The sequence below is a fragment of the Podarcis cretensis genome, assembly GCF_951804945.1.
Source record: "Podarcis cretensis genome assembly, chromosome: 5".
In the NCBI taxonomy this organism is placed as follows: Eukaryota; Metazoa; Chordata; class Lepidosauria; order Squamata; family Lacertidae; genus Podarcis; species Podarcis cretensis.
In genome coordinates, this window is record NC_137174.1 from 38,100,689 (window position 1) to 38,112,376 (window position 11,688).

The following is an 11,688-nucleotide window of genomic DNA, read 5'->3' on the forward strand; positions in this document are numbered from 1 at the left end:
GGCATGAAAGTATGTCCAAACAAGGCTTGTTGCAGTCTTCTCTCCATGCAATCTCCCTAGCCCCCTCCCCACAACTAACGGAGAACCAAAATAAGAAAAAGAAATACATGCCAATTTGATTAATTTCCACAATCCATACAGGAGCATATAATCGACTGCATTCCATTTACACCGACTGCTCATTTGTTGACTGTGTACAAACCAGGCACTGAAAGCACATGACATTAAAGCCTATAACTTTCCCAAAGAGATCCTTGAAACCATAGTTTGTTCGGGGTGCTGGGTAAACTACACTTCCCAGCAGGGATGCCAACTTGAATAAAATAGAGGGGCAGGTAAGCCCCGCCCCACATAATCGATCACATGACACAGTGCACACACATCATTTGAATGGCAATGCCCATCAACTTGGAGGGGGGCCTCAAATATTTTATTGGAGGGGCTGAAGACCCCTCGGCCCCTAGGAGTTGGCTTCTATGCTTCCCAGGATTTGGCAGGGGAAAGCTGTGTGCTTTAAATTCATGGTATATACGCAGCCACAACAATTTAACGTGATGCTGACTTTTCAGAACTCAATGGTGACTTAGGACCAGGTTATCTCAGAAAGACTGCGGTGCCACCCACATCCCTACCACTGAGCCTCTTGGGCTTGCCAATCAGAATGTCAGTGGTTTGAATCCCCGCGACAGTGATGAGCTCCCACTGCTGCGCCCCAACTTCTGCCAACCTAGCAGTTCAAAAGCATATCAGCACAACTAGATAAATAGGTACGGCTGTGGCGGGAAGCTAAACAGTGTTTCCATGCACTCTGGCACTTGTCACGATGTCCTGTTGAGCCAGAAGCGATTTAGTCATGCTGGTCACATGACCCGGAAAGCTTTCTGTGGACAAACGCCGGCTCCTTCGGCCTGAAGCGAGATGAGCACTGGACCCCATAGCTGCCTTTGACTAGACTTGATCATTCAGGGGTCCTTTACCTTTACTTTTACCTATCTCAGAAACTGCCTGCTCCCATATGAACCCATGCAACCTGTAACATGGGCCTCAGAGCCCTAAATAAATCTGTATGGTTTACATTTTCTACCATGCTAATGTGTGTTTGAGTCTGTACAATTGAATTAAATGAATACATAATCTAGGATCCTCTGTTGCTACTGCTACTGTAAGAGTACAGGGGAAATATCACAATGAGAAGTAATCTAATTCTCTGCAGTCATCCAAGTTCATGACCTGTCTCTGAACTGACATGCACGGGCAAAAATTTGGAAGTATTAGTCATATAACACATAGTTACTCACACATTCTTTAAGAAAAAAATCTAACTATTCCTGGCAAGCATTTAAACAATCTATGAACTTGTCCTTTTCAAAGGTAAACTTGTAGCACAAGTATGACACTTCAGAGGAAACTCCTCATCATGAAAAAGTTTGGAAAATAAATCAAAATCAATAGCTGTTGTTGTTTTCAAATTGCTGATATGTTACATTGCTCAGCCAGCTACTATATATGGGATTCTTAGAAGTCCTATTTTAAAGAACTCAAGGGCAAAAGCTATTGGAGCAAATCAGCTCTGATTTTTATCGAAAGGAGGCTTATAGATAGTTTTTGCGCGCACACACACACACACACACACACACACACACCAATGTCCTTTTTATTGTGCATTCGTGAGGATGATGGCTCATGGTGGTTATGTGCAATCATACTGTATCTAACAAGCATGGACTTACTTTTCCCTCCATCAAATGCCGGCAGGTACACCCCAGAACAAAGGGCAGGGATACAATGGTGTGGAGCTTCCATTCATGGAAGAAGATTTACACTCCTGGAAAGACCTCTTCCAGGAGTGTAACTCTCCTTCTGTGAATGGATACTCCTTCCATTCACAAAGTGGCTCTATTGACTCCCACTCAAAGATCTAAAATAAAGATCATGATGAGGACCAAGCCCCTTTGCTTTTAGCACATTAGTTGCAACTTAGCTGAGGTTTTTTTTTATGTCATAACATTTTTATTGTAATGAAAGATTAGTTTTCATCCACATTAACAGTCTGTAGGCTTTTGAAAGTGGTAACTGGCACATATGTGACCAGTGTATACAGTTTATTAGGCGAATTCCCATCTTCATTGCGTTTTCTGGATAAACGCACACGGATACGATAAGGAACATTCCTTACTGCTTTTGCTCAGACAGCCTTGTTCAAGCGGGTGTCAATGCGTACATCAGGAGTCCCCATCGCCTTCATTGCAAATTTACGGATCTCCTTGAGAGCACGAGGAGCCCACTTCTTGAAGCCCAAGCCATGGATCCATTTGTGAATGTTTATAATATATTCCTGAGTAACCACCTCATTGATGGCTGATTGTCCTTCTTTTCACCACCTTTCTTTCCAGGAGCCATCCTGCTCAAGACCAGACCAGAAAGCCTTAGCTGAGCTTTTGATGTTGGTGGATTTTAGGCCTGACTAACTGTCTGGAGCAGGGCCGGATTTAGTTTGATGAGGCCCTAAGCTACTGAAGGTAATGGGGCCCTTTATATGTCCAGCTGTCCTTTGTCAACAACAAATTGTCACTGTTTTTTTTTGTTGTTGTTTTTTTGTATTGAATATATGCTATATGGAAATTGATGGACCTAATAAGTCTCTAAAGACATTTGCACATAACAAATAGGAGCCTACACATCACAAAACACTGTTGCTGTATGCAGGTTTTATTTTGTTTTTTATCTTACATTTTGGAAATGTACATCCAGTGTTGTTGTTTTTCCTTTAAAAAATTTTTGGGGGGCCCAAGAGAGTGGGGCCCTAAGCTATAGCTTGTTTAGCTTATACGTAAATCCAGCACTGGTCTGGAGGAAGAGTTTTTGATGGAAACTTGTTCAAATATCCTGAGAAGGAGCTCCTTGTCCTTTGTTTCTCTTTCTCTTTTACAAAAATGTCATATTGACATGAATACTAAGGCAGACGACTTGACAATGACTAATGCTGGATAGAGGGCACCCTTCCATCCCCCCTCGTAATGCTCTGTGGAGACTGAGAGCGGTGTGTCAAGGCCACTTCCAGTCTGAAACTGCTGCGTTCTCCATCCTACTCAGGAAGCCAACCTCCAACCTTGCCTCCTGCCCTCTCCTGCTCCACCCTTTCAATTGTCCTGGGACAAGCATTAGCAGCTTATTACAGTAGCCTCAATCAGATACAGCCCTAAAATGAGTGGCTACCTCTGTTCCAGCATGCTTTTTCCAAATAAAAGCCGTAACATGGAGGAAACAAACGGGGCAGACAGTGGGCTGGCAGCTAATGAAAATCTTTATCGAATAAGCAAATAAATATCCAGCTGCCAAATCCTGGTGGTTTTTTTAAAAAAATAAATCCGTTCTACCATTTAATCATTTAGAGAAACATTACAGGTACTTATGATTTCATCGTGCAATCATCAGATGGTGAACTTTAAAATTTGTTCCTGCTACAGCTGTTCATGGGCAAACTGTTCTAGGAACTACTGGCAGGCGGGGTGGGGGTTTTGCAGGAAAGTTCGGCTTCAGAGCAGGAATGATGACATCATCTGGCAAGTGAATGCAGTGATAAGGAGGCTTTCAAGTTCAAGAGGCCGATTCGCACAGAGGAAGTAAAAGAATGAGGTAAATAATTGTCCAGAGGTTTCTTCTCTTCGATGGAATTCTTACTTCACCCTAGCAGTTTAAATAGTAACACTTAATGTAATGTTGTAAATGGATATATGTATGGATTTATTGGTGTGTTTTGTTTTTTCTTTTTCTTTTTTGTTTGTTTGTTTGTTGTTTTTCATTTTGGTTGGCTGATATGTGTGCGCTGGTTTATATGTGTGTGTTGTTTTGTTTTTCAACTTGTATTGAAAATCAATAAAAAATAAAAAATAAAAAATAAAAAATAAATAGTAACACTTCTTTGCAAGATGGTTTGCATTACTAATTAAAAGCTCACTGGAGAACTCCTTGTTAAAATTCAATGTGTTTGACAGGTTGGACTTTCGCTGTCGAAAGTAAGGACCACTGAGTTTAATGGAGCTTACCACAAATCAACTGTGCACAGAATTGCAGTTGCGTTGATCTTACAAAATTGGAGGAACTGCTGCCTGCATTTTTGGACCGCCCTTGAGACTGTGGTTTTGGCAGGTCTCATAAGGTGCCTCTGCACTTTGAAACTGATCACTGGGAAATACTCTAACTCTTCAAATGGGATGAGCCTCTCCAATGATATGGAACTCCTAGACAGCCTACAGCAGGGGTAAGCAACCCAAGGCCCATGGGCCACAAGCAGCCCACGGGGGTCGTTTAACCAGCCCATGAGCTGCCTCTGACCAAGCTGCCCATTTGGCGAGTCCCTGCATGCTGCGCTAAACTGGCACAGTATGGGGACTTGCTTCTGTGGCGCCGGAAATCGTCTCTGTGCAGGCATAGACACAGGCGCATGCACAATCCGGCTCACAGAGGGATCTCTGCTGGAGTGAACCAGCCCAGGCGAAGTAAACCTTGCCAACCCCTGGCCTACAGTATGTAGAGAATTGTTGATATTGCATTATATCAGTGAGCCATCTAGCTCACTTGGACCACTCTCTAGGAACTGGGAGTGTCACACAAAAAAGGGGCAAAAGATCACACAGATTTGCATGACATCTGCATTTATGTGTTGTATATTTTTGACTTATATGCAAATTTAGAAATAGCTACCATAATCTGCATTGGAATACAGCTGTGACATGGTGACCTATGTGCCCATTCAGTCTGCTCTTTGGGTGCTGTAATGGATGACTGTGGGACACATGGACATGCTCATTGGAAGAGTTGAATTCAAATCTCATCAGCATGACCGCATAAGATTGCTTAACGGAAAATGCCAGGGATCAAATCATGTCACTCATACATGCAATGATGCAAAAGCTTGCACTGAGAAACTGCCACTCCTTCTGTCCTATAGTTCGAACTACTAGTATACAACCAAAGGTTTTGAGGAACCTACACTGTGAGCACAATGCTAAAAGCATTTCTACCCATTTCTCACACATACCACCCCACTCCCAGGCTGCAATTCTATACATGCCTACCTGGGAGCAAGCCCCATTGAACTCACTTGGACTTTTGAGCAGGCATGCATTAGATTGCAGTTAGTGGAACACAGCCCAGGTGAGAGCTGCCAGAGGATTATAGCTGGTTTTATTTTAATAACAATAATAATTTTATTATTTGTACTCCGCCCATCTGAATGGGTTGCCTCGGCAACTCTAGGTGCTTTCCAACATAAATAAAAACATTTTTTTTAAAAAAAAAATGTTCACTTTTCTGTACTTCTCTAAATCCACATGACCCACCCTTTTTTTTAAGTCACAGAGACGGTGTCCTCGCTTGTGGTGTAAGGCTGCAATCCACTTATTGGGAGTAATTCAGTTGAACTCAGCAAACTTACTTCTGAGTAGGCATGTATAGGATTCCACGGCAAGTTTCTCGGGGTATCTAGTTCCCCACCTGCATTTATTCTCTCTGAACACCTTGGGAACCAAACACTTCCTTGCTATCTTATTGGTTAAGGGCACCGTCAAGTTAAAAACAAAACACCTTCGAGCTATTGGGATCCTTTTTGTTAATCTTTCGCCCTAATTCTCCTCTGAAAAGTATTACTCCTCATTTTATTTAAGACATACACTGCTGAACCAGCTGTGTCTTTTTAGTTGGTTCTATATAAAAGGGTTATGTTTCAGGCCTCTTCAAAGCGCCCAGGAGGCTGGCGTTCCCAGGCGGCTGGGTCTCCCTGCCTTCTCCCTCCTGTGTTCCGGTTTGCTTGCAGAACATATAATTCTTTCAGGCTCACAGCGCATTGTTTGCTGTCAAAACAGCTCTCCCAGCCCCAACCGTTCTCAGGCCCGAACATCCGGCAAAGATTCTTTCCCATGGGGTGATATTACAAAAGGGTAGTATCAATATTTATTGCCCCTTTGCTACATCTTTAATCCGCATGTACCTGGGGTTCAGATTCCCACTCCAGGCTTGCTGTATCACCTGCTCCTTTAACACCTTGGCTTACAGTCTTTCTCCGTTTGATCACAATCCCTGCCAGTCCGGGGTCTGACTTGCTCCCTCTAGCATGTGGTTAAAAAGCCATTGGTTCTATTTAACTTTTGACGACCGCTTCCTCTTGCTTGCCCTCTGTGTGTGACTCAGTTTCCCCAATAAAACATGGCACCTGGGCCCTCAATTCCCTCCATCACAGGTGTCTCCTTAACCACCTTCATAGCTGTGTTTATCACTCGCTTCCAGAGTTTATGTTTTGGGTCTTATGTCTTTAGAATATGCCTTAACAGAGAAGGGTCACCGTTCAGTGACAGAAATTATGCTTCTCAGGTGAAATGCCCCTGGTTCAATTGCCAGCATCTCGGCCTGGATTTGACCCCTGTCTGAAACCCTGGAAAGCCATTTTCAATCAGAGGTAGACTGCGGGTGGCAAACATTTTCAGACCAAAGGCCCATCTTCCCTTCTGGGTAACCTTCAGGCAGGGGCAGAAGAACATGCCAGTGGTAAACAGGGCAAGAGGCAGAAGTGGCCAGAGCCATAAAGATGAATTTTACTGTTTTTAAAATGTATTTTTATTAAATATTTTCTTGATTTACAAAGGTATGTGCAATGTCTCTCTGAATTTTACTTTTTATGCAGTAGCAGGTTGGTTTCTTCACGTTTGCACATTCCTCTTTATTATCTACCCAAGCAAAGAAGAAACTATTATTATCAGTATTACATTCACACCCCATATGTATTTTATTATTTTATTTATTGCATTTATATTCCACCTTTTTCTTCCAAGTTGCTCATGGTGGTGTACATGGCTCTTGTATCACCCTGTTTCATCCTCACAGCAACCCTGTGAGGTAGGTTAGGCTGAGAGGCAGTGACTGGCCCTTGGTCACCCTGTGAGCTTCATGGCTGAGTGGGGGATTTGAACCCTGGTCTCCCAGGTCCTAGTCCAATACTCCAACCATTACACCACACGGGCTCACAATATCACTACTTGGTGGCAGCAGGGGGGAAGGGAGAGATGCATCAGAACTTTCAGTTCACCCTGGTTCCCACATTGCTGGCAGGGCCAGTGTGAAGCCTGCACAGCTAGCACTCCAGGATAAAGGTAAAGGTAAAGGGACCCCGACCATTATGTCCAGTTGTGACCGACTCTGGGGTTGCAGCGCTCATATCGGTTTACTGGCCGAGGGAGCCAGCGTTTGTTCGCAGTTTTTCCGGGTCATGTGGCCAGCATGACTAAGCTGCTTCTGGCAAACCAGAGCAGCGCACAGAAATGCCGTTTACCTTCCTGCCGGAGCGGTACCTATTTATCTACTTGCACTTTGACGTGCTTTCGAACTGCTAGCTTGGCAGGAGCAGGGACCGAGCAATGGGAGCTCACCCCGTCGCAGGATTCGAAACGCCGACCTTCTGATCAGCAAGTCCTAGGCTCTGTGGTTTAACCCACAGCGCCACCCGTGTCCTTAGCACTCCAGGATAAGTGTATGTGTGTGTGTGTATATATATATATATATATATATATATATATATATATATATATATAGTTGCAGCACAATAAAAAAAGAAACAAGAAACAGTTACATATCTCTTGTGTCACTGTTACAGTATTGGAAGGAATTGGTAAGCATTTCAGATCATCAGACAGTTGTTTTACTGATTGTTCTCCAAAATAAGTATTGAGATTTTGGGGGTGGTGAAGAGCTTTCATTTTCAGAGGACATTTTCTCATTTCCCTATTCCTGCCACTGCCCAGCTAGGAGAACAGCAAAGACTTTTCTTATACCTGTACATTCTGGGTGCAAAAGTGGGAGGCATTCAATGCCCTTTTCCTCCACTGCAAGTATCAGCATTGCCCTGCTACTTCGCTTCTTGAAAGCAGTCACATTAAATGCAAAACACCTTAACAGACATGCAATTTGGCTCCAAGGTAAAAGTCCCGGACGTGCTTACTAGAGAGTAAGCTCCATTGAACTCAGTGTGTTTTACTTATGAGTAAGCATGTCTACACACTGCATATCTGCCTCGTTGGCACACATCTGTCTAGACACACATTGTCTCTGTCAATCTGCGCCAAATGATAGGAAGATGAAGCGGCAGAACAACTCTTCTAGTGTAACCTCCTGCATCATCAACTCATGATAGTTGCGTAGCAGTTCACCATGTTCCAATGGCCTGGTGACAAAAGACACCTCCTTCAAATCAGTTTCAGTTGCACAACCAAATACCACAGGAGTGGGGAACCTTTTTGTATCCTGGGCCATTGAGGATGTGTACCCTGGAAAATAAGGTAAATTCAAAAGACAGCCTTGATATCAAGATGGACAACCCTCTAAATTGCTACCATCTACTGAGAGATAAACTCTATTCGGGCTCAGAGGGACTTACTCCCAGGTATGTGCATATAGGATTGTGACCTGAATTTCCTGCACAGGCTACATATTAATATTGAGGTTTCAAGTGTGAAGTAAAACTTACGTAAATGACTAGGCCATATTATTTAATCTTACAATTCTATGTACAAAGGAACATGCTTAAACATTTCTTGGGTGTTTGCGAGAATTTGTCCTCTCATTTTGGTACCCAAAAGGTCAAATGTTGACATCTTCATGATGGCAATTAACATGGGTAAAGTACTCCAGAAAATAGATTAAACATCCTTTTTTCATTATCCCTTAAACATTTCCACCTTTCATGGGGATGCCAGAATGGCCCATCTCCATAAGTGAATTAAAATGTGCTGGAAGCAAAGTACACACACCAAAGGTGTTCACTTAGCAATGTTTTAGCACCTCCTTTAAGACTGGAAAATACATTTCCACCCCTGAAGGCAGCATCTTTCTTAACATTTCTTTTTCCAGATAAATCCTGTTATTGTCCCTGACTTGGGCCACAGGTGCTGAAATGCAATTCAAATTAACAAATGGAAAATACAAATTATATCCTCTAATTATGCTAGGATTGGGGCCAGGCTGGCAGAACTGCTATCAGTATCCTACACACAGCTAGTAAAGGTAAAGGGACCCCTGACAATTAAGTCCAGTCGCAAACGATTCTGGGGTTGCTGCGCTCATCTCACTTTACAGGCCGAGGGAGCCGGTGTTTGATTGCTTCCACAGACAGTTTTTCCAGGTCATGTGGCCGGCATGACTAAGCCGCTTCTGGCAAAACCAGAGTATGGCATGGAAACGTCATTTACCTTCCCGCTGGAGCAGTACCTATTTATCTACTTGCACTTTGACGTGCTTTCAAACTGCTAGGTTGGCAGGAGCAGGGACTGAGCAACGGGAGCTCAGGCAAGCCCAAGCGACACAGTGGCTTAACCCACAGTGCCCCAGCTAGAAATTGCAAAAAAGGAATAACAATGGCAGGGACATCTTTGGAAACACCTCAAGTGGCAACCAATCAGGGATTGTGCTAACACTGCCACCCATACACAAGGGGAGCCAATGAAATAATGATGGAGAGACACCCATCTGCCTTTCTTAACCTTTGCTCCTTAGATGTTGTTGGACTACAGCTCCCATCATCCCTAGCCAGCAAGGCTAGTGGTCAGGGATGATGGGAGCTGTAGTTCAACAACATCTAAGGACCAAAGGCTGCCCTGCATCATAACATACAGCAGAGCACCATAGCACCCCGCTCCATCAGCCCCCAGTGACTGGCCCAGCAATGGCCACATGACTACAAGACCCCAGGGATCCCTACATTCACCTCTCTGGTCCACCTATGCTTTCTCTATCCTCTTCCAGGATTTTCTAGCAATGGTGATTTTTGACTTGTACTCTTACCATTCTAGTTCTTAGTTTATATTTAGAAGACAGCCATTTCCACTTAGTTGCATGAGGTTTCTACAGAAGTTTCAATCGATAAAGCTCATAAAACAATTAAATCATTTTCTTCCTTTTTCTTTTTTTTCTACCCTGGCGTAGCAACAGCCTTAAAGTAAAGCTGTTGTTCTGGGAGGAGATTCCAGAGGCACAGCTATTTCTTCCTCCTCAATGCAATGTGTGTGTGTGTGTGTGTAATTTCAAGGCATACCCAAGCCATCAGGCACACCTAAAGTAGCTCCTTGGATCCCAGCCAAGGGAGGGAGCCTTTGCAGAAAGCTTATAGAGACAGAGTGCTTCTTGTGTTAAGTATTTCCATCAGGCAATAGAGATAATGGTGAGCATTGGACTGGTACATGTGCAGGGGGCTGGACTGAGGAGGAATGGTGGGGGCTGCCCCCCCCCTTCTCCTGAACCTTCCTGAGGAGGACAGTATTTAGAACAGTGGTTTGCAGAAGGACATAGTTCAGAGACTTCAGAGGGTAAAAGCTGGGAAATACTGGGAGAGAAGTAGCAGGAAGGAGAAACACCGGGGAAGAGACAGCTGACAGACTCTGTGTCTTTGTAGAGCATTCCTGACCCCCCCCCCCCCCAGGACTAGGTGTACAGTGAGAGCAGCCAAACAGAAAGCTCTGAGACAGAAAGCCCAGATCAGCCAGCACAGGGATGACGTCGAATAAAAGAGACGGAGGGGGTTGGGCTTTACCCAGAATAGGGACTACATTTCTTTGTCTCCCTCTGTGAATACTGAATAAATTATGTGGTAAGGACTTTTCTTGTTTACCTGCTTTTTTGGCTGCCACCAGGGGAGGGATAGGATTCTCTGAACCTTGACAGCAACAGGGCTTCCATATGTTTTATTGTTTCTTATTCTTTTAGGAGCACAGTGTGTTTAATGGTTCTTCTTACTTGGCTTCTGTTCATAACCATTCTGTATAGAGTTGGATATAGCAGCACCTCTCTAGTTCCTGTTCTCACACGGCTTACCAATTGCCCATGGAAAGCTGTTGGGTTGAAATAAACGACAGACGAGTGACAAGTGTCATATGGGAGGCATCTCTTGAGCATGTCTCGGGGAGTCCCTTTTATTGAATATTACAGCATTGCCACATATGTGCTTGTTGCTGATTGGTTAACACAAATACAATGCAAGGGTTGCATATAGGCATTAATCATCAATAGATTAAAGGCTGGGAAAGGGAACACAGAATTAGGCAGGCGTGAAAACCTCCTTATTAAACTATTACTAGTGATTAATATATAGCATTCATCCGTAGATGTGGTCAACCAAGCACTAAGAACAGGTCAGGATGCAATGTCTCATGAACTCAATGTGAACTGAACATTCTAGGGTGATGAAGGAATGTCTCAGCTTAAAATGGTTTAGCCAGAGTCATGTGTAGAAGCAAAACTTCCCATCAGAAAGCCCATGAGCAGGACACTTGCTTAACGGCCATCATCACCCAACTGTTGTCCTCCAGCAGCTGTTCGTCAGCAACATACAGCTTCAGATGCTGGAGCTAATGGTCACAATGACTAGTACCCACTGTTAGCCTTATCTGCCATTAATGTTCTTATGTATATATACCATAATCTAAAGCAGAGTTCCTCAACCTTAGACACTGTTGAACTACAGCTCCCATCATCCCTGATCATTGGCTAAGCTGGCTCAGGCTGAGCTGATGGGAGTTGTAGCCCAAGAATGTATGGAGACCCAGAGTTGAAGAAGGCTGATCTAAAGTACATTGAAAGCACACTTCCCCCTCTTAGAATCCTGGGAACCGTAGTTTGCCTTTCACAAAACCACAGTTCCAGGCACCC

The 11,688-nt window shown here is 43.8% G+C and overlaps 1 pseudogene across 1 annotated transcript; it reads right to left on the reverse strand.

Annotated features, from left to right (window-relative positions):
* Positions 1-1,987: 1,987 nt before the first annotated feature.
* LOC307217453 (large ribosomal subunit protein eL31 pseudogene) lies at positions 1,988-2,400 on the reverse strand (annotated as a pseudogene). Its single transcript has one exon. The product of its transcript is annotated as a large ribosomal subunit protein eL31 pseudogene (transcript).
* Positions 2,401-11,688: the final 9,288 nt, after the last annotated feature.